Here is a 24,101-nt window from a genome sequence, read left to right as displayed (position 1 = left end):
ATTGTTGTTCCATTTTCTTCCGCGAAGCCTTTGCCATAAAACCAGCTCTAGGAACTATTAAGTCATTAAATAATTATAAATTTATCATCTACACTGACTCTATGAGCGTCAGAGGAAAGCTTAGAAACCGCAGGCCCTGTCAACTGCAAGAGCCAATTATCGAATCCATATTAACTTGAAATCATCGCTGCAAATAAAGAAGTTGCTCATACCTAGACCCCTTCTCATATTGGAATAATAAAAAACGACTATGTAGTTGAAGCTGCACAAGAAGCTACAAAGGGCCTTCACCAAAAATTTCACATCAACATGCACACTACCCAACATACTCTCATCCCTATCTTGCGAAATACAAGCTATCAAACAAGCTTTAATATGTGCAAAAGGCTCCAACTCCAATAATTTTACTATTTTTTCTGATCCAAAAAGTGCACTGAAAACAATAAGCAACAGATCTCAATACCCTACCATCCAATCTGTACAGGAAATTATTACAGACCTCAAGAACAAAGGGAAAACCATAAAAATAGCATGGATCCCCAGTCACGTAGGACTCATCGGCAATGAAACAGCTGACAAAGCCGCCCAAAAGACAGCTAAACTACCTGCCCTCGAGGATATCAGAACCAACCTCCAAGATTCAAAAACAGTTACTAAAGGAGCCATAAACAGACTCTGGAGTTATGAATGGCTCAACAGCTCTCAAACGGAGCTGCACAAAGTAAGATCAAGTGTACAAGAGGAACCTAATACTCCAGTGCTAACTAGGAAGAACCAAGCCGCATTCGTACCGGCCATTCGAGACTAACCCAGACCTAATAACGAAACAATCCCCTCCCGAATGTGAAACTTGTGGAACACTGATTAGTATAGAAGAACATATTTTGCTAGACTGCACTAAGTTCTCACATGCAAGAAATCGACTCAATATTAAAGAAAATTTGAAGTTGAACTTGAATCTAAAAACATCCAGAATGTAATCGAAGTTTTCAAAGCGTTCAATTTACTTGACCACTTATAATTGAGATTTATGCAATTCTATGTGTAGTAGTGTAAATACTTTGTAATCAAATTTCAAATGTGTAATCATTGTGCGAAGGTAAGCGATGAGTAATGGCTCTATTGTTAATGCGACCACTGTAAAATAAACTCATATAAAAAAAATCATCCTACTTTCTCATAATGTCGTAAAAAAATATCTACATTAAAGAAACAATGAATGCTGGAACATCAAATGGATCCAACGGAGACCACAACAACTTTCTGACATTAAGAAGAATATATTTGAAGACCTACAACCATACACCAAAGACTGAAAAAGTCAAGCAATTCTCACTCGTCTGAGAATCGGTCATTGTAAGTTCACCCACGAATATTTAAATATCAAAAAACCAACCTACACGTGCGTGTGCACATTGCAAAGTGTTCGTCCTGGTTAATGTCCTTCTTTACAATCAAGCCGAAACAACTTGAATATTACCAGCGGCCATGGCCGTGATGGAAACACCGGTTCCCGTAAGATCACCGAAGTTAAACATCACGGGCGGCGTACTGGGGAAAGATGGGTGACCAACCATCACCACACCTGTCTCCCGGTGCGCGCTGCTGCTGGGACCCGAAGGAGAGAAGAGGAAGGAAAAAGGAAAAATGACTATCGTTCGTTGGGCAATATAAGCGAAATGCTTGAAACACCATCCTGTGTGTTAGAAACACACAGGAAAACAAAAAATACAAATACAAATACAACTTGAATATTTCAGGAAATCTTCAAGTAGCGTTGAGCGACGAACGAGCAGCAACCGAAGCAATTGAAGGCGATACAAGTAGAATTAAATATCCAATTTATACGATTCACCACGTATAACCCAAATGTGGTCGCTAATAACCTATGAAGTTGATACGAGCTTAAAAAAATAAATAATACTGTTGTACACCAACGCCACTTAAATTTAATTTTCTATAGTTTCAGTCATTCGTTTACAGATAGTAAATCTCTCTACAGATAGCTCGTTCTACAGATAGCAATAGCAAACATCCTAAATTCCTTTTCCTGTGATTTCATCCGTCCCTTATTACTCATCCTTGTACCTTGATCCCCATGCATCATCCCTTTCAACCCCCACTTTCTGAACACACCCAAACCACCTATATATAACACGCAATGTCTCTTTCAATACTCACTCTTTACTCTGTTTCCGAACAGTCTCGACATAATAGCCTAGCTCTAAAATCTATTAAGCTGTATTTCGTTTAAGTTTCCGTAAATTGTATTTTTATATTATTATATAAAATAAATGGAAATATCATAATTACGGAATACAATAATACAAACAAGAACTTGTACTATTGATGGCTATTCGGATGGTGAACTTGAGAATGTTCGAACACAGTATATAAATGTTCAAATCGCTAGGGATATTACTCGAAACTAACTGTTCTTGCAAGTGTTGACAGATTGATCGAGCAACTGTTGAATGTCTGAGAAGGACAATGTTGAGTCCCAGAGGGGATTACTGACCTAAGAGGGTACAGCGATTGCTATACACCATTGAAAAGATCTCGCCAAGACGAATCGATTGATACCACTTCTCACTTCGAAATCAGATGGGATCACCTCGCAAAATGGTTTCATAGTTCGAGATTTTGGGGTTTTGAAGAAAAGAAAGCAGTTGTTAAGGATTCGAAAGGCCAATGGGTTTATGATGCGGACGTGGTCTCTTTGCTATTTTTGAGCTGAAGAATTTCATTAGCGCGATTATTGTGACTGTTAGACATCTGGTATAATAAATAGGGGAAACTCCAAATCCCAGTTATGACGGGTACCCTTGGAGCCTCTCTTGACGCTCAATAGCGATTGACGTATCACAAACCCCCTGGACAGGCCGCGCACGTGAGGGTCCTCCGCGGGACCTTGGGGTCTGTCTCGGGGCCTCGGTAAAATGTCTCCCCACTGCACTTTGTTTATGCGGAAAGGTGGGCGGAGTGTGGACAATTTTCGGGAAACCGCCCAACGTGCCACATTTAAAAACTGATTGGTGTACCAACATTTCCACCCTGATCGGACCTCCGTAGTAGAGGTTGGTGGCAAGGGCGGATTCAGAGGGGGGCGATAGGGGCGATCGCCCCCCCCCCCCCCAAGAGTAATAAAATAGAAAAATATTATGACACTGTGGACTATTCTGTATAAATAATTAATGTGAATGTAATTATTTAGGTTATAGTTTCAGATAGAGATATTAAAATATTAATTACAAGCAAATTTTAAATCTTGTAAAATAAGATTGAAAAATGTACTTATGTACTTTTACATATTTCACCCCCTCCAAGAAGGGCTTCTGAATCCACCACTGGTTGGTGGTGAGACAAACCGAGGTCTCGTTAGAGGGTTCGCGGAGGAGGAAGATCAGAACTCAACCGAGACACGTAAAAAAAGGTTCTCGACTCTTGTCGGCCTTAGAAACGGCCATACATACATATATACATTTATACCTTGACTCTTGTCGACCATAGTAACGTTCAATTATAATAAACATTGCTGTTCTAAAAATCGAGCGTGTTACCGAACCAGCATTCATCCACGTAACAATTACGCTCAAAACAGCAGTAGTAAAATCCCATTAGGCCCAAGGGACCTGGGGTAGGCACCCGAGGAAAACCCGAGGGATGTAAGCGATACTCAGTGGGTGGAAATTGAGTAGGGAACTTCCTGAATAGCGTTTAGACGGGAAGGAACAGGCTTTCATAACGTAGAGGGCGGTAGTGTCGCGGTATAGTTGTTTGTGTCTATACATACACGATCGGCTGGGACTTATAGTGAAACGCTATTGTTTACTTGTGTTTACTGTTTAATAACTTAAAATGAATTTGCAGAAGAATGGAGCAATTGCAAAGAGGGTGACAGGTAAGAAAGTTTTATGTACGGTTTAAGTTACATTTGAGACACTTGTTTATTTGAATATTCGTGATGTTTTTGTATTTTTAGGTTATAAACTCTATTATTGAAAACTTTCAATTTACCGTAAACTGGGGTGACTTTGCTCGCCGAGACATTGCCCACTTTTCAGAAAAACTTTATTTTATTTTATTGTGAAGTAATTAGAACTTACGGTGTTTTTTTAATAGATAGCAATAATTTCTCCAAGGTCAAACGAAAAAGACAATAACGAATTCAATCAAATGGTAATTTTTCAGTCAGAGTAAAAAATTACAGAAACAAAATTTTTTTCCAAGTGAATTTTGTGATCTCCGAACTTTGTGCTGTTGAGAGAGAATAAACCTTAAAATCTCGTACAAAATTGTTATACGATGCTAAATATTTGATATGATCCACATATTTTAACTTTTTTTTTGTAGGAGATGCCGAGAGTTTATAAACCTAAGCTTGGAAGTCGGTCATACCGAAATTATTCCGACGAAAAATTAGAGCTGGCGTTAAAAGCAATGGCGGAAGAAGGTTTGTCGGGGAGAAAAACCGCCGAAGTTTATAAGATTCGCGGGGAAACCCTCGACAATAAGTTCAGGGGTTTATTCGTGAAAAAAATGAGGGGCACAGACATGTCTTTCGGCGTCGGAGGAAGCCAAAATTCTTCACCATATTGTAACCTGCGCTGAATGGGGGATGCCGCTTTGCGCCATAGATATTCGTTTAATAGTTAAACGAATAGTTCCTGTGTATCCATTAGAATAAGAACGATTGCTCAATCATAACTCAATAATGAGTTTTAGGCATGTTTTCACTGAAAAATTTGACGCGAGCAAAGACACCCCAACTGAGCGGGTAACTTTGCCCACCACGTTTTTGGCATTTTAAAAGCGTACGTTTAAGTAAAGAATTTTTTTAAAAGCCTATTTAAATCTACACGCCATCTACCGTAAAGTAGTATTTTTCAAAAAAAATTAATGCACGAGGAGTGCTAAAAAAGTTATTTGAAGTTCAAATGTGGGCAAAGTCACCCCAGTTTACGGTACTGTAAAAAATATTAAAAATGATTTCCTAAACTTAAAACTTGTATTTTTGGAATGCACTCGTTTACTGCTATTAAAAGACACAAAAATGAATTTTGTTAGCTGCAGGGAGAGGACGGAGAGGACCAACAGTACATTGGTGATGCGTTCGAACAGCAATATAAAGAGACACAGCTTCCCTAAGAACGTAATAAGGAATGAACAATGCTTGCAGGCAATTAATAATCCGAACCTGGATGGTCTTACGTCTTATGAATTGCGCAACTACAGAGTTTGTCAACTACACTTTCCTGTAAGTGCCTACAAAATTACACGCATTCGCCAAATATTACAAGACGATGCTGTGCCGTAATTAATGTTGAATTCTAGGTTATCTGCTGCATCCCCCAATGTATTGACCATAGGTAGAGGAACAGTGTATATCCCAGATAGCGCACGACGTCTTAAAGACGTCCATTTTACGTCTGTTTTTGGTCTGAACGTCTGACGACATTATTAAGACGTCTTTAAGACGTCGATGTCGAGACGTTTCTAAGATGTCTGTCTTAGGCGTCTTTAAGACGTCTTTAAGACGTCGGTGTCGAGTCGTTTCTAAGATGTCTGTCTTAGGCGTCTTTAAGACGTCTTTAAGACGTCTGTGTGCTATCTGGGATGGAGGTCGCGTACAAAGGAATATGTATGTACATACATGACCAATGTAATATAAGTAATTAATATAATTACATAGCTCTATAGCGTTTAAGCAAACTGTTAAACTGAATACAAGGAACATTTTTCAAAGAAAAATCTGAGCCACTCACTAATCCTTACCTTTACTTGTATTTTTTGCAATATTAAGTATCTTATACAAACTGCAGGGTAAGAGATACATTTGTTGTCATTATCAATTATTGTTGGCAAAATAATGTCGAATTATGCCAATAATAACTGAAAAGATGGGGAAGGTTTAGATAAAAAACTTCAGGTGAATGTGAAATATTTAATTAAATTACTGCAGATTTAATTAAATATTGTTCCCTAACACCTGAATTTCATATCCAAATCTTCTTAACGTGTCAACAAATGTATTTCTTATTCTACATATTACAGTACGCAAATTCTGAGTGTACTTAATTTTTCCGGCATGAGCCGCCATATTGAATTTTAGTTCAAACAGAATCTTTCATAGCTTAGAGGGCGCGCAAATACTGATCCAAAAGTTTTGCTGGAGTTTCCAACTCCCGGCGATACTCTAGCAGGATGGGGCGGCAAATGTGCCACGTGACCTACATTTCAGGGCCGTGTTGGGCCTGCGTTTACTCTATGGGTCACTGATCCATTGGCGATTTCGTACTGGGCATTATAAAAGCGCCGGATGGGATTGGACCACCGGTTTCTTTTGTTCAAAACCGCGAACTGGATTCCAAATACTCGAAATTCGAGGTTATTTTTCGAGGTGATCCCATCCGATGTCGAGGTTTAAAATGATAGCAATCGATTCATTTTGGCGAGATCTTTCCAATGGTGTAGACTAGGCGCCAGAATCGGCTTCCCTTCGGAAATTTGGCAACGTTGCATGTCACTAGAACCGCTGAGTTATGCCTAGTGCCATGCAACGTTGCCAAATTTCTGAAGGGAAGCCGTTTTGACGCCTAGTGTATAGCCAGTGCTGTACGCTCGTAGGTCAGTAATCCCCTCTAGTACTTAACATTGTCCTTTCGGTGAATCTTGAATTTCTTAAAAGTCTTTGAACATTTAAAAAGCCCTTTCTTACGAGTGTTGACATATTTGACTTGAAGAACCTTGTTGGCGGAACAGATACAGCCAAGTGTATACTTGAGGCACACTCAAGACTCAAGTGGTGGGTAAAGCCATATCTTTTTTCACTGCCCGCTACAAGGCATCATAATGCAAGGTCCCATTGGCGCAACTGCGCGCCGCGGGCAACCTTTTCGAGCACTTGAAGGGGTCGATTTTACGAGGCCGCACGCATGAAATGAGCCGACGTTGCGCACGCGAATTCTTGACGCGCACGTCGAAAACAGTGGCAACAACTAGCTTTCTTCTAAATACACATCTTGCTTTTTGTTTATCTGTCGCCGGCTGTTGAGTTCAGTAGCCGAAACAAGGGCTTCACACTTCACCGTCGCTGAAGCATATTATGCGCAATCAACATTCATAATTCTGTAGGATCATTTTAAAATAAAGGAGTGTGTTGAAATCGCTTGGAGGGGACCTTTTCTATGACCGCGAAGGGTTCTTAAGCCAAAGCTCTCGAACCATGCGCTTCCCGGTTTCTAGACCCTAGACTCTAAAGCAGGGCTGCACAAGGAGCCGTGTTTAGCGCCTAGCTGCGAGCAACCAGCCGTGCGTCGAACTGTCCCATTGCTGAGGGTAGAATCAGTGAGGAGAATTGCAGTGGTGTAAGTGCGTGCTTGTAGGCGCTTAGCGTAAGTATATATATTTCGGCTGCTCGACGCTCGGCTGGTTGCTCGCAGCTAGGCGCTAAAAACGGCTCCTTGCGCAGCCCTGCTTTAGAGTCATAAAGGCAAAGACTGCGATAGGCGATTCAGTAATGAAAATGCCAATTTCTATATTTTGTATTCCTCTCCGTACAAGTACAACCAATGGATTGCTGGTGTTTTTGTAATGAAAATGAGATTAAACGTGATATAAATCTTATTATTTTTAAGGATTGTAATGAGCCAGAGCATGCCTGCTATAAAATGCGGATACCGAATAGTCGGCAGTGACACGGGCCTAACACCGATATGTATGCCCAGACCCTTGCAGGGCCGGCGTGAGTTGTGTGAATAAAAATTGAGTAATTATGCAGAAAGGGGGCCCGCAACTCCAGTGACCTTGATCTTGACATATGTTGTCTCTACAACATTCCCCTCTGGGAAGACCCTGAATACCTAATATGCACTTTGTCCGAAGCGTGGCACGATCGTGGTTCAAGAGTAATGACACACCAAGATGGTACTTGTTACATTACATTTATTCGGTTATTATAGAAAAAGGGGAACTTAATCGGGGGTGATTGTTTATTAAAAAGTGAAACAGGAGGTCCTCACCCCCCCCCCCCCAATCTTTCCCCAAAAGCTATACCGATACCTCGTGCAATACAGGGTGATTCTCTTGCGACGCTACTGAACGCGAAGCCGCCCGGCACAGTGGTCCCAAATCGCCAAAACGTGGCCAAAACCTCGAAAATGAACTTTTCATTTCGGGATTTTTAGCCGTTGGGTTGGGTACAGCGATGATCTGACCATAGAATTCCGGCAAGGAAAACGGCAAAATGTTTATGGTTTGACAGGTAAGTCATTTCAAAGTTAGCCTTCGTTACTGGAACATTTGCTGTGCGCGCTGATACGAATTCGAACGCCGACTTTGAAAGTGAATAACTTTTGAAAAAGTTGACCAATTTCCATTGTGTAAAATGGATGCTACTCCAGGAAGTAAATATAATATTTGTTTACTTTTACGTAACCATAATTGTTAGCGTTTACGTTACACGATTGCAAAATTACTTGGTGAACGTAGAAGCAAAACTTGGCCCGCGTATTTTACAAATGTAGATGAAAAATTGTAAGTTCCTAATTGCTCCTGTTGCTAATGCTTGTACCTTGCAAACTTTTAAACAATTGGCTGCCACTAGGTGCCACTTTGCTAATTCGAGAGTAAAATTGCTCTCCTCAACGAGTTTGAACTATTTGACGATTTTGTAACATTTAGAAGACATTTATTATACATCCTTGTGGTAGAAAGTTGTACAAGAATGATTTTTTATGTATCTTATGCATATTTTAAACAATTTCCAATATAATTGGATTTTTACCTGTCAAACACCAAGAACTAATTAACTGTGAATTATTCTATATGTTTTAATTGGTTAATCTGTTTACAAACATTATAGGTTCAGATTCGTAATCAACGACTCCAAAAACATCAGGGTACTGACAGTCGAGCAGATCCAACAATTTTTTACTGTAGTTCTCCGCCATATTGGATTCGCCATTTTGTTTTTTAAAATTTTAAGTTTAGATTCGTAATCAGCGACCCCAAAAAACCCAGAGTACCGATTTTTGCCTGAATTGAATAATATTTGAGATTTTGGCCACGTTTTCGGGAGTTGGTACCACTGTGCGGCAACCCCGTAGCGAACACAACACCCCGTGCTGCCTCGCCGAGTGTTAAGGTGGGTATCGACTTCGCGAGAATTGCCCACCAAACACGCCTCGCAAAGTCAATACGCACCTTTGTGGCTTTCGGCCCTCGAAGAGGCAGGATTACCCATTAAGAAATGACAAATCTGAAGTTCCACATTTCTCATCAGATCTTTGCGAAAACGACGCCAGTCGATACATTATGTTTCTCCGACGAAAATAACACCAAGAACGACGTAATTCAGACCATAATGAAGAAAATCACATGAAAAATTGATTTGCATAATTTCAAGCCAACTTCGTTGAAAATAGTCCGATTTACATGAAATTTGTTATGATTTTCATCGGAAAACATAAGGAATTTAGTCTTTCTAAAAGAGCATATTAAGCTGATCGACCACTCGCTGCTCAGATTACTTTAATGAGGTCTAAAAAACAATATCGACATACTTCATACCAGAGATGGGCATAAAATTATTTGAAATAAAAATTTCATACACAAGTTTTTATTTCAAATCATTTTTTGCCCATCTCTGCCTCATACCCGTCTCAATAGTGTCATTTAAACATGCAGAAGAGCTTTACTAACCCACTCTTTGCTGGTGACGCCTTTTTAGAATATAGAAATCCGGTTTACACCTTCCTTGCCTGTTGCTTAATGTTTTACGTCTTATTAGAGACTCTCCTACAGAAAACATTAAAACATATGTGGAATTCACCACAACGACCCAATCTATTGATATTGAAGCGTTACTTGAACTGTCACCATTATTTAATGTTTCTTCATCTGGTAGTTGAGATAGGGTTTATACAAAAACTTTGAAAAAACGGTATTCGAATTCCACTATTCCCAAAAACCGATTGAACCGGTTTTTGAATTTTCACAAAAAATATAATTAAAATAGGAAATAAATACTTATACTTATAAAATCCGTACAAATCCGTACAATTTTTTAATTCATTTAATATTCGTGGATCTACAAAAATATAACATAACACAGTAAAATACACTGCATAGAAAACCAATTAAAATAAATAAATAAAATAACTAAAATCCGTATAAAATATGAATTATAAATCTTTATTTCATTTAGCATTTTTCTCCCGAAAGTATGAACTCATGAAGATTAGTTTAACAGTAAACTGTTACCTAAAGGTTTTTAATTAAATAATTAATTTATTTTTACATATTAATTCCAGTATATAAAACCAGTTTTTTTTAATTTAAAAACCGGTTTTCGAATTTTACAAATTTATACAAAAGAAACTGTCAAACCCTAAGTAGTTTAGTATGACAGTAGCAGAAATGGCGAGTGCGAGTGCGGCTGAACATCGTCGGCTTATTACACTGCGTAAAAATTGTTTGTTAAGAGTGTATAATATTTTATTGAATGAGGTTCGTAATCATATTGAAGAGGAAAAAAGCAGAAGAAAAAGATTGTGGGTACGTGGCTGGATAGGAAGGAGAAACCAATTAGGTGCCTCTGCACTTCTCCTCAAAGAGCTCGCAGCTGAGGACGTTAAGAAGTACAGAATGTGCTTAAGAATGTCTCCACACCAATTTACCACTCTATTGGGTATGGTTGGTGCAAGAATACAGAAACAGGACACACACATGAGGGATGCAATTCCGCCACAATTGAAGTTGGAAGTGACTTTGAATTTTTGGCATTTTAGTCTCGTTTACATTAGTCAAGTAACTCGGCCTAGTGAACTGAGCCCAGTGCTCGGCCCAGCTACTATGCTGTCCGCTCTACCACTCGACTCGGCTAATACTCGCCCGTTTACTCGACTTCTTTACTCGACCAACTGTTTACACTAGTCGAGTTAGATATGCTTTTTCACACTCGCCACTCTGCTGTACCGTTTACTGGACTAATGTAAACTGGGCTTAAGTATTGTGTGTGTACTATCAGTGCCATCATTACTTAACAGCATTGCTTTTATTTGTCATTCAATTAGGTATACCTATGTATTGTGTAAAATCTAAATACCACTGACTAACTCATCGCGATTTTTCTGGAACCACTATTGGGATAGGAATATTGTAGGATCGTTGCCAATGGAACATTGCACGTCGATGTGCGCGCAATATTGCAGGAATATTGTAGGATCGTTGCCAACGGAACATTGCACGGCAACGAAATTGCAATATTGCTGCAATATTGTACATTCGTTGCCAACGGAACATTGCACCGCAACGAAATTGCAATATTGCTGCAATATTGTACATTCGTTGCCAACGGAACATTGCATGGCAACGAACTTGCAATATTGCTGCAATATTGTACATTCGTTGCCAACGGAACATTGCACGGCAACGAACTTGCAATATTGCTGCAATATTGTACATTCGTTGCCAACGGAACATTGCACGGCAACGAACTTGCAATATTGCTGCAATATTGCAGGATCGTTGCCACTCCAATAATGCATAGTAATATTGCAGCATCGTTCCTGCAATATTGCAATGCAACCTGCAACAACACAATATTGCAGTGCAACCTGCAACAACACAATATTGCAGTGCAACCTGCAACAACTCAATATTGCAGTGCAACCTGCAACAACACAATATTGCAGTGCAACCTGCAACAACACAATATTGCAGTGCAACCTGCAACAACACAATATTGCAGTGCAACCTGCAACAACACAATATTGCAGTGCAACCTGCAACAACACAATATTGCAGCAACGTTCCTGCAATACTGCTGCAACGAAGTGTGCTGTATGGGTGACTGACTCATCACGATTTCTCTGGAACCATGATCCTATGACCATGAAATTTGGTAGGTAGACTCCTTTTAGCCCCTAGGTGCTCGCTAAGAAATCTTATTTAAAAAAAAACTTCCCCTTCACCGACAAAAGATATATAACCCGGGTACATTAAGCTAGTTTATGTAGATATATTATCTATATCAAATTTTCTAAAGATACGAGTATTCTCTGTTCGAAGTATGTACATAATAATGTCTACTTCGCCGAGCTGTGCAAATCTCATTATGCAGAGATGTTTCTAATAAACTTTTGCGAATTATATTCTGCGTGCTCTGTGGAATACTTATTAACCATTTTCCCCATGCACCTTCCTGGCACAAGTCGAAAACTACTTTTCAAAAACTCTCTCTCTCTCTCTCTCACAGGCAGAATTCTAATACTTACGCAGCTTTGCTATTAAACCGCGAGTCCCATAAACGAAAAGGAAGCATTAGGTTCTACAGGCCACTTTATTGGTCCGTTAGCAACCTGCTTGAAGAGGGGAAGAACGTTGGGCACGTACCCTCGTTTAAATACAATTCGATTATCGGGTGGAAAGTTAACCTGCTCGAGTCCTCGCGGACGAACACAAAAGCACAAGGCAGCGGCGTGAGTCAGTAATGAAGTTGGCAAGCACAGATATTGCCCCGACATTCAATGCGGGAGCGAAAGACCTCTGGCGCAGAGATCGAGCACAAAACATTGCCTTCCCTGCGACTCAGCCCGTTCCGGAACAGGGAGAAAAATCTATTTAGGTATTTCAAGAACAGTCACCAAGCTTTACGTAAACACAAGAGACGGCTCCAATGAAGTTTTCAATGTTTCATTCCACAAGCAAAATATAATTTAGGTTGATGTGCGTTCATAACCACTAAATAATCCCTACAGGATCCTGCAAATCGAAAATTCTCTTCCACGAGCTTGCATTTTGAGATCGTCGAAATGATACGTACAAGTGCTATATTGAAATACTGTCCATTCACGACAGCTGCCACACTCGGCCAGTTGTTACTCCTCGCTAGATTTTTCCGGGGATTTAAGGGGACCTTCCGGTCTAGAGACCCAAAAAATAGGTGATCTTTAGGAATTAATTAAAGGAAAACTACTATATATAATTTAATGGGACTTTTTGCATTGTATTAAGGATGTCTTAAATTATAGAAATATATTTTTTGTTTTATGATTAATCATTACAGACGGCACTGGGGAGTCGTTAAAGTCAAGGCGTCAAAAAATTGATCCAAAACTGTGGGACCTGTATCTCCGAAAGTTATTATCCGATTCGACTGAAACTTTTTTATTTTGAAGAATATACTTCTGGCTAGGGGGGGAAACCAGAGAAAATTACAAAAATAACATTTTTTTAGAAAATAACGACACTTGAATTTTGAAATCACTATTTCCCTATAGTTTGCATCCTTTCAACACCTTTCAAAATTAAAAATTTTCATTTTTTTGTATTTTTTCTGGTATCTCCCCTAGCCAGAAGTATATTCTTCAAAATAAAAAAAGTTTCAGTCGAATCGGATAATAACTATTGCAAATACAGGTCCCACCGTTTTGAGAACACTGTTTCGAGAAAAACGCGTTTAAAGTTTTACGTGAGTGCCGAGTGGCCGGGTGTTACCCATGCATTTGCCGCTACTTAAATGCCTATAACTTCGGGAATTTTACAAATTTTAACAAATCCTTTTAAACAAGTATTCCTAAAAGGTTGAACATTCGAAAAAATGAAATAAAAAAACAACGACTTTTAAACCGGAAGGTCCTCTTAAAGACTTTGCTGCACAAACTAAGCAGCTCCATCATTTGCTGAAATTGAGTTATAGGTAGCATTGAATGTAAAAAATATTCCTAACAGATTAGTGTAAGAATGACGTAAGAATGAAGCAGATCCGACAATCCAGTCCCAAGTTATAAAGATGCTATTTCATAATTGATATGATCTTGTTTAAAGTCTTAAATGGTTATTTTGACTGTCCGGATTTGATAGCCTCTGTTTCCTTCATCGCACCGCGGAGGGATTTGCGACCCAGGCCTCTATTCGACTCGAGGCTACCCCGGTATCGTCACTACTTGTTCGATCCCATTAATCGCGCCAAGGTGGTTGCAAATCTGCATTTTAGCGGTATTGACCTATTTAGTGGGTCTCTAGATTCATTTATTGCGCTGGTTTATAGGCAGTCTGGTCACTACCGGGGGCATGATTTAGATTTAGTTTTGATTTAGTTTAACTTAATATATTTGAATTGACTGTGTAAGCTCGAATGGTTGTATATTTTTGTAAACTATGGGATTTTCCTTTTTGTAATAAATAATAATAATAATAATAATAATAATAATAATAATAATAATAATTTAGTAAGCATATTTCACTATAATTTTTCTACAATCCTGTAGATTGATGTTTTCTAATATGTTTCCATGTACTAATACACAGTTTTATACCATACAAATGGTGTTTAATGTAATTATTTCCCCGAGGTAAGTGGATTTTTATACAATTTGATGCAAAAAGGGGGCAGATCCATGACTTGAAAATGCACCCTGCCATAGAGGACATATATTTTTGCTTAGTAATACTGTTCTGTGTTGATATGTACATTTTATGGCGGTCGAAAAAGGTGTGATATTTGGGATTTTTTTTCTCAGAAACTATACAACTTTATTCGGAAAGTTTGCTTTTGTTTGAAAGGTAGTACGTTTAGCTGTGTCTCTGAATTTTTGCGTTAAAAAATATTTATTAATAACAAGGTTATTTACAATCTCCTAGATGTCCTGCTCGAAAGAGGGGTTTTGCGGTGACCACGATTACTCGGAAGTGGATTACCTAAAATCGAAAATTCACAAAAATTTAGTTAATATATTAAATTATCTAGTCCTTGGGTGAAGGATTTTTCGAAATATTGATTTAGGAGAAGATGGCAAATGTTCAAACGTAAAATGTCGATTTTCTGCCACAATCTCACTGAATTTTTGTTAATTAAAAAAAAATAATAATAAACAACAGAAACAAAAATCGTTTGTCCAAGGACTAGTTAATTTGATATATTAACTAAATTTTTGTGAATTTTCGATTTTAGATAATCCATTTCCGAGTAATCGTGGTCACCGCAAAAACCCTCTTTCGAACAGGACATCTAGGAGATTGTAAATAACCTTGTTATTAATAAATATTTTTTAACGAAAAAATTCAGAGACACAGCTAAACGTACGCGCTTTCAAACAAAAGCAAACTTTCCGAATAAAGTTTTATAGTTTCTGAGAAAAAAAATCCCCAAAATCACACCCTTTTCGGCCTCCTGACCGTGCGTAAATATCTTATTAACACTATATCTATTAGTTTTCCAAAAGTTAAAACATCTGCAGCTGCCTTCTTCTTGCTGCAAATTCTTCATTGTCATCTCTGTACAGAATTGCTACGCTAATAGGAGTTTCTTCTGCCGAAGTGATCGATATCCTTAAATTAGTTAAACCTGTGTTTTGTGGAGTATCAATTTCAAACACATTTATTCGTTTTAGTATCTTAAATAATTATTACAGCTCGCAGATTGATTATCGTATAGACATGCGCAGAGAGCAGGGGTTTGAGGGAGCGAGAATAACAGCGTCAATTTTTAATAGTTTTGGGCACGTGAAAATGTTTGTCGCGTGCTCTTTCACATATTACAAATGAATAATATCTTCTTGCAATTTATGGCTTGTGTATATCCTCGAAGACTGCCATATTTTACCGCCTCACACACTCGTATAGGTACCCCATTAAATGGCACCATCCTCTGAATTTTGCAAAATTGAACAGAAGGTGATTTACGTTGCACGCGTTGCTCGGGAGTCCCGAACTGTTGAAAGGTAACACTAGTTTACAAAATCCAAAAAATTATTTTTGATCGAGACTCCATTATGAAATTCTTATGCAAGGAGATCCCCTAAACTCAAAAATCGACATGAGACGAAATCCTATGGATACGTTTTTGAGATATCGCCCGATGATTATTTTGGTAATTTGTTAAGAAGACGACACAATATTTTTGGTCATATCTCGCGTTAGAGTTGACCGATTTAACCGCGACGACTCTTAAATTAAAGATAATTAAATTGCACACAATTATTTCCTACAGTGTTTTCCAATCGGATCAATAGTTTAGGCGGAATCGAGCGAAACTTAAGAAAAATGTTTTGGGGCAGAAATTGAAATCGAAAATTCAGTACATAGCCTGGAAAAAATAGAAGTTATCATGTTACGTCTAGTTTCTTATTTTTTTTACGTAGAGTGCGCACCTTTACGAAGAAAACAAGCCCACCTTGAGCAAAATCCATGCACAAATAAGGAAGTTATGGGCGATAGAGTGGGAGTGCCTATTTTCAACTATTTCCCTATTTTTGCATTTCTTCCAGTTTCTTGGCGAATTACATATTTTTTTCTGGAATAAAAAACAAATTTTTATGTATTTTATTTTATTATTTATTTTTTTGAATAGCAATTCTGGCTCTTTCTGTTTCTTTTGCCCGCATTGAGATCAGTTTCTCTTTCAAGGAACCAGTCGTAGTCACCCATCATTGACTCATCCCAGAATCCTTGGTAGCATCTCTCAATACTTTTCATCTGTTGATAAAATCTCTCGCCATATTCATCGCTTCCAACACCAAGATTTGGATCTTCAAAGACATGTTAATTACATATTTTATTAATTACATAGTTGATATATAATTTCATTTGTATCAATCTTCAGCTGTAACATGCTTTTTACTTCTTTATTCTCTCAATAGGCGTTAACATGTCTTTGAAGATCCCTTTCTTCCATTCGCATTTGGATTTCTTCCCAACAAATCTTGCAGATGAAAAGTATTGAGAGATGCTACCAAGGATTCTGGGATAAGTCAATGATGGGTGACTATGATTGGTTCTTTTTAAGAGAAACTGATCTCAATGCGGGAAAAGAAACAGAAAGAGCCAGAATTGCTTTTGAAAAATAAAATAAAATTCATAACAATTCGTTTTCATTCAAGACAAATACGTAATTCGCCAAGAAACTGGAAGAAATGCAAAAATAGGGAAAAAGTTGAAAATAGGCACTCCCACTCTAACGCCCATAACCTCCTTATTTGTGCATGGATTTTGCTCAGGTGGGGCTTGTTTTCTTCGTAAATGTGCGCCTTCTACGTAAAAAATAAGAAACTGAACGTCACATGATAATTTCTATGTTTTCCAGGCTATGTAGTGAATTTTCGATTTCAATTTCTGCCCCAAAACATTTTTCTTAAGTTTCGCTCGATTCCGCCTAAACTATTGATCCGATTGGAAAACACTGTAGGAAATAATTGTATGCAATTTAACTACCTTTAATTTAAGAGTGGTCGCGATTAAATCGGTCGTCTCTAACGCGAGATATGACCAAAAACGTCGGGTCGTCTTCTTAAAAAATTACCAAAATATTCATCAGGCGATATCTCAAAAACGTATCCATAGGATTTCGTCTCGTGTCGATTTTTGAGTTTAGGGGACCTCCTTACATAAGAATTTCATAACGGAGTCTACGTCCGGAAATGACTGTAAACTAGTGTAATCGTCAACAAAATCGTTCGCCTTAGGTACCTACCGAGTGGTTCACCCAACTTGATGAACTAAAATATTTCAGCTATATTCAAAATTTCATAAAAATGTTTCCCCCAAATGTTGTATAGTTTTGTGGGATCCGGCGTACAATAACAATAGTTTCATTCGAATGGAGTGGTTGCTGGAATACGAGGACCAACTTTGCTTTTATAAATGGAATGCTACATTTTTTTTCTCGATACTCGATGGCCACTTTAAAACGAATTCAGCGATCTACAGCAATAAGTCCTTAGGTCGCTACAGATATTTTAACAAACTTTAAAAAAAAAGTTTCGTCTCATTAAGCCCGCTCAACGAAATAAAACTGTCGTTACTATTGGGAAATATTGTGAGAGCGTCATCTACAAAAGTAAGCTCTGTAATCGGGTGAATCGCGTTACAGGACTGATGTCACATAAGTATTGAAATATTGCAATAATGTTTTCGTCATTAAATAGTCTGTTAAATTTTACAAAATCGATCACCAAACAGTCGAAATTCCCAATACTGCCAATAACAGGTGACAACTAACCCGATTAGATTGTTTTAATTTTCGCCACCAGATGGCGTTGCGGAATTAAGAAAATGCCAAAACGCCGGTCCCCAGGTACCGTGAACTGGGGGAACATTGGCAGCATGGGGTAACATTGGCATACCCCGGAATTACATTGTTTTACGTCAGATTAGTAAAACTTAACCTGTTAATGCTATTTATATGAAATGCTACTAATACTATTAAGATGTAAAAAATAAAATAAAATAAACAAATTTGTGTCAAGAAGGAATCAATCAAATAAACAAAGTGTCAATGTAGGGAAGACCGGGGCTAGTTGATACACTCTTCTGTTTTGAATTTTTTTAATTTTTGTTTGCATTAATTACTTAATAACAAATATGCCAAAATATACTTTGGCCCTTCCTCTTTAATATATTGTAAATGAAAGGTTGAGAAAATACATACAAAATGAATGAAAAAATGTTATTTGGACGAACACAAAGTGTATCAATTTACCCCACTGTTAGTTGATACGGTATTCTGTTTTCAATTTTTTTTCACTTTTTATTTGAATTAATTACTTAATAACAAATATGCCAAAATATACTTTGGTCCTTCCTCTTTAATATACTGTAAATGAAAAGTTGAGAAAATACATACAAAATGAATGAAAAAATGTTATTTGGACGAAGGTAAATATATCAATTTACCCCACTGTTAGTTGATACGTTATTCTGTTTTCAATTTTTTTTCTTTTTTATTTGAATTAATTACTTAATAACAAATATGCCAAAATATACTTTGGTCCTTCCTCTTTAATATATTGTAAATGAATAGTTGCGAAAATACATACAAAATGAATGAAAAAATGTTATTTGGACGAAGGTAAAATGTATCAATTTACCCCACTGTTAGTTGATACGTTATTCTGTTTTCAATTTTTTTCCTTTTTTATTTGAATTAATTACTTAATAACAAATATGCCAAAATATACTTTGGTCCTTCCTCTTTAATATGTAGTAAGCGAAAACTTGAGAAAATACATACAAAATGAATGAAAAAATGTTACTTGGACGATCAATTTGGATGTATTAAAACTATTTACTGTTTCTCCATATAAACGAAAACAGTTTTAAAAAAACGATTGTTAACGTCAAGGTACACAGACATACGCTGAATCGTAGGAAAGAATTGAACAAAATTACTTCACATATCTCGCTGAAATGGAGCTACATATATACGGTGTCGAGATAATTCGTCTGTATCAACCTGCTCCTGTATCAACTAGCCCCGGTCTCCCCTATCTTACTGGCTTCAGATTAGTAAAACTTAACCCGTTAATACTATCTATATGATGTGCCAATGTTACCCCGGTACACCAACGTTTTTACCATGTATTAACTCAGGAAAAGGACAAAAATGTTATGCATTTTGACACTTGTAGTACAATCACAAAAGATGCAATGTTATGATAGAATACTTAAAGCAAATGTAAACATGTTATTTTTAAATTATATTACAAAATCTTTCAAAAAACCTGCCAATATTCCCCCAGTTTACGGTACCATGTAACTTTCGTAGGCGACATTTTTATGAAATGTTAAATAAAGCAGGAATATTTCAGGTGATAAAGGTAGACAAAACACCCTGTATACACCACTGTTTCATTTCCCGGACGTACCATGCCTACGCGGTAGCGCTTTTAGGAGTGGCGCGTCGATGGGACCCAGACGAATTCCGCAGCATTTCCGTGAACAAACGGAGATGCTAGCGAAGATACGGGAGCATGAAAGAAGAGGGGCTGGGTTCGTGTCGGGTGTTCCCCTATAGTAATAAAGCTCGCAACGATGTTAAGAGAGAAAAATAAAAGGCGCCAGTGTTGCTGGCAGCTGTGCCGCCGAGGAATATCCAGTATCCTCTCCCGATTATGTATTTATGCAAAAATACGAGCGATAAATATTTCGAACGCGCGCGCAGGCGTACGCGGGATGAGAAATCTCGAAATTGCGAGACTGCTGAAATATTCTTGGCCGCACATTCGAGTTCTAGTTGACTTGTTGCAACGGTAATACTGAAAGGCAATCTAAGTAGTTTAATCTATGGGTTTCGAAGCTGGAGGAAAGATCGATGTGTCAAATAATATTTCAATAAAATTACGAGTTTGTATGTAACGCAACTACAATTCAACCTCCACTTTTTTTGTGGCAACTGGGGGGAATAATCACTTACTAGGGAACACCGCGAACCCTGACTCACCGATTGGAACGCAACTTTGTGGGTTTTTAGAGTGATTCAAAACAAGAACAACGGTGTGTTTCATTTGGGCCCTATCGCCCCTTAAGGGGGTGAAAACTAACCTCAAAGTCAAATTCGCACTTCCACTTTTTCCCCCGTAACTCTCAAAGTACAGCAGACAGAAAAAAATGTTTCAAACAAAAGTTTAACGGTGCAATAAGCGTTACAAACTTCCGTTAACAAAATTTTGAAAAGAGTAAAAAAAATATATATAACTGACGAAAAAAACTTTTTTCAAATTTTTGTTAACGGAAGTTTGTAGCGCTTATTGCACCGTTAAACTTTTGTTTGAAACATTTTTTTCTGTCTGTTGTACTTTGAGAGTTATACGCGAAAAAGTGGAAGTACCAATTTGACTTTGAGGTTAGTTTTCACCCCCTTAAAGGGCGATAGGGCCCAAATGAAACACACCGTTGTTCTTGTTTTGAGTCCCTCTAAAAACCCACAAAGTTGGAGTTGGAAGTGTGTGAAAAAAAAAAATGTTTTAAAGTATTATGTATTGCATTGATTACACTAGTATTAAAGTATTATGTATTGCATTGATTACACTTCTTATGGAAAATGGCCCGCTGATTCCGAAAATGAGGTCTAAAAATTCTTCTATGGATGCGTTTTCGAGATATCGATAGGAGAACTTTTTACCTGCCGGTCAAAAAGGTGGTCCCACTTAATTGCGAATATCTCGTGTTGCGAATGACCGATATGGTCGAAAATTATCTCAAATTAAAGATAATTCAATCACCAACAAATCTACCTGACAAAATTTTCAAATCGCTTCAGTAGTTCGGGTGAAATCGATGGGAATATATGAAAAAAGTCATTTTTTTCGAAATTGACATCGACAATTCATTTAATCAGCTGGGAAAAATCGAAATCGCAAAAATAGGCCCAGTTTCTCATTTCTTACGTCGAGTGCACTTTTACGAAGAGAACAAGGTGCTGCTGAAGGAAATCTATGGATAAATAGCGAACATAGAGACAATTGTGTGAAAACGCTAACATTTCAAATTTTCTCGGTTTTTGTGTTATTTCAATTTTAATTAATTCCGTACATTTTTTAAGTATTTTATTAATATACATTGTGTTTTAGAAGTAACTCTGGCTCTTTCCTTGTCTTTTATTCGTGTCAGGATTCGTTTCTCTTATGAAGAACCAAATATAATCTCCCATCATTGCCTCATCCCAAAATCCTTGATACCTCCCCTCAATACTCTTGATATCCTGATGGAATGTCTCTCCGTGTTCGTCACTTACGTCACCAAGATTCTCCGGGAAAAATTTCAAATGCGAATGTAAGAAATGAATTTTTAAAGACTTTTTCACACCTCTTGGTAGAATAAAAAAAAAGAAAGACATTCAATAGAAAATGAACTACGAGTAGAATGAAATGAAATGATAGTATTGCATACCAATTTTTGCGTAATTCTTTAACAAATCGTCGACAATTATCTGGTAGTTTGGATTTCTATGCCGGTCCAGAAACAAAGAAATTACTGAACGACGAAAAATTTGAAACCTTTTTGTCACCCGATGAAGCTGCAGCCTGGAATTCGTTTCGGTTGATTGTTTCAGATTTTTTTAGAAATAATAAAAGTCCAAAGTAACAGAAAATTGTCGACAATTTGCTAAAGAATTACGCAAAAATTGGTATGCAATACTTTACAAAAAATGTACAGAATTAATTAAAATTTAAATAACACAAAAACCAAGAAAATTTGAAATGTTAGCGTTTTCACATAATTGTCTCTAGGTTCGCTATTTATCCATAGATTTTCTTCAGCAGCACCTTGTTCTCTTCGTAAAAGTGCAGACTCAACGTAAGAAATGAGAAACTGGGTTTATTTCTGCGATTTCGATTTTTTCCAGCTGATTAAATGAATTGTCGATGTCAATTTCAAAAACATGACTTTTTTCATATATTTCCATCGATTTCAGCCGAACTACTGAACCGATTTGAAAATTTTGTCAGGCAGATTTGTTGGTAATTGAATTATCTTTAATTTCAGATAATTTCCGACCATATCGGTTATTCGCAACACGAGATATTCGCAATTTTGTGGGATCACCTTTTTGACAGGCAGGTACAAAGTTCTCCCATCGATATCTCGAAAACGCATCCATAGAAATTTTTTTAGACCTCATTTTCGGAATCAGTGGGCCATTTTCCATAAGAAAAAAATAGTGGCATCTGTTGCGCAAGCGTTTTTTTTATTTTGTAAACTAGTGTTACCTTCGTAGTTATGTGAATGTTAATTAGTACTTGCACAATTTTTTCACGATATTTCCCCGCGTGATTCTACTGTAGTAATTTGAGAATTTACTAAGGAATCATCCCTTTCGTTAATTCCCCTCTTTCTTTTAACAGGGCACGGTTAATTTGCAAGTCCACACTTGTAATGGGAGAATAATCACCGCGATTCATAATGAAAAATAAGGGACGGAGTTTAGCGACAGTCTTCTTGGAATGTAAATCCGGATGAATGTTTATTAGGTGGAATTAACGTTTCCAGCAAGAACAGAAATTATTTTCAGAAAGGCAGTGATAAAAGTTACGACTACGAAAATAATTACGAACTGGAATTTAGAAACGTGACGCTTCGATAAATAATCGAAAGTGCACACCAAAATTAGAAAATAATATCATGTAATGTAGAATGTACCTACATTTGTTTCATATACAGGTAAATGCAAATAAAAGTATGCGTGCAAGAAAATTATTTGTTATTTTTAAGTCACTCTTATGGAATATTAGAAAAATAAAATTCTTAATAATTGATGAACAGTTAAATTCTCAGGAATTTTTAACTGTACCAAAAATGGTAGGTTAGCCATTATTTCTGCTTCACATTCATAATATTCCATTTCAATTTTTTACTTAATTATACATTTATGCTAGTCTTGATTAATAAACATGTTAGATATTAATAAAATTTAAATCTATGTAATTCTTGAAACTTTTGCAGAGTCAACTTTGGTAAATCTCTTTCTGTAAAGAATATTCATTGGGACTCAAAACGTTAATTATATACCTAATGAAAACTTATTACCGTGCTGAAATTCACTCTTTCTTGATAAATTTGCAGACCTTCGGCCACAGCTTTCGATTATACAGAGTTGAAAAAGAAAGGTTAAAAATTTGACAGCGCATAGTATTTGCAAAAGCAAGGAAACTTGTGACTTTAATTTAGGGTTTGTCGGGTTTTAAAAACCGGGTTTTATTTATAAATTTGTAAAATTCGAAAACCGGGTTTTAAATTTAAAAAACAGAGTTTATATAGTAGAAGTAATATGCAGAATGAACTAATTATTTATTTAAAAACTTTAACATTTTGACTTCAAATCGCCTCGGACACAAGCACATTGTAGTAGGTAACACTTTACTGTTAAACTAATCTTCATGAGTTCATATTTTCAAAAAAAAAAAAAAATACTAAATGGAATAGAGATTTATACTTTGGTACCACCTTTTAAAAGATTCACATTTTGTACGGAAACTCAAATAACTAAAAAGTTTTTTGAGTTTTTTTTCATTTGGTTTTGTATGCAGTCTATTTTATTGTGTTATATTTGTGTAGATCCATAAATATTTATTTTTTTTTTTATTTGGTTTTGTATTGATCGAGTATATTTTTGTAATTCCGCAATATTAAGGAAACTGACAATTTTTAAAATAAGTACAAATATTTCTTTACTAGGGTAAACCATACAATGATTTGCACCCTAAGCAGAAATCTGAATTGGTATGTCTATATTTTTTTGTGAAGTTTTTATATTGTCTTCATTTTCAGTTATTATCAATGATTATGGATTTCTCATTAAAATAAAAAATCTCGAGTACCTA

The 24,101-nt window shown here is 36.9% G+C and overlaps 1 protein-coding gene and 1 long non-coding RNA gene across 2 annotated transcripts in view; one reads left to right on the top strand and one right to left on the bottom strand.

Annotated features, from left to right (window-relative positions):
* LOC143366966 (uncharacterized) overlaps positions 1-24,101 on the bottom strand; it is a 520,650-nt gene that overhangs the window by 494,404 nt on the left and 2,145 nt on the right. The gene's annotated exons all lie outside the window — the stretch shown is intronic.
* Positions 3,813-5,380, top strand: LOC143366960 (uncharacterized). The gene is made up of 3 exons (XR_013084871.1): positions 3,813-3,901; positions 5,068-5,257; positions 5,335-5,380. It is a non-coding gene; the product is annotated as an uncharacterized LOC143366960 (long non-coding RNA).

The sequence above is a fragment of the Andrena cerasifolii genome, chromosome 3 (genome assembly GCF_050908995.1).
Source record: "Andrena cerasifolii isolate SP2316 chromosome 3, iyAndCera1_principal, whole genome shotgun sequence".
In the NCBI taxonomy this organism is placed as follows: Eukaryota; Metazoa; Arthropoda; class Insecta; order Hymenoptera; family Andrenidae; genus Andrena; species Andrena cerasifolii.
Note: the sequence above shows the minus strand (reverse complement) of the source record. Positions and strands in the feature narration are given on the sequence as shown.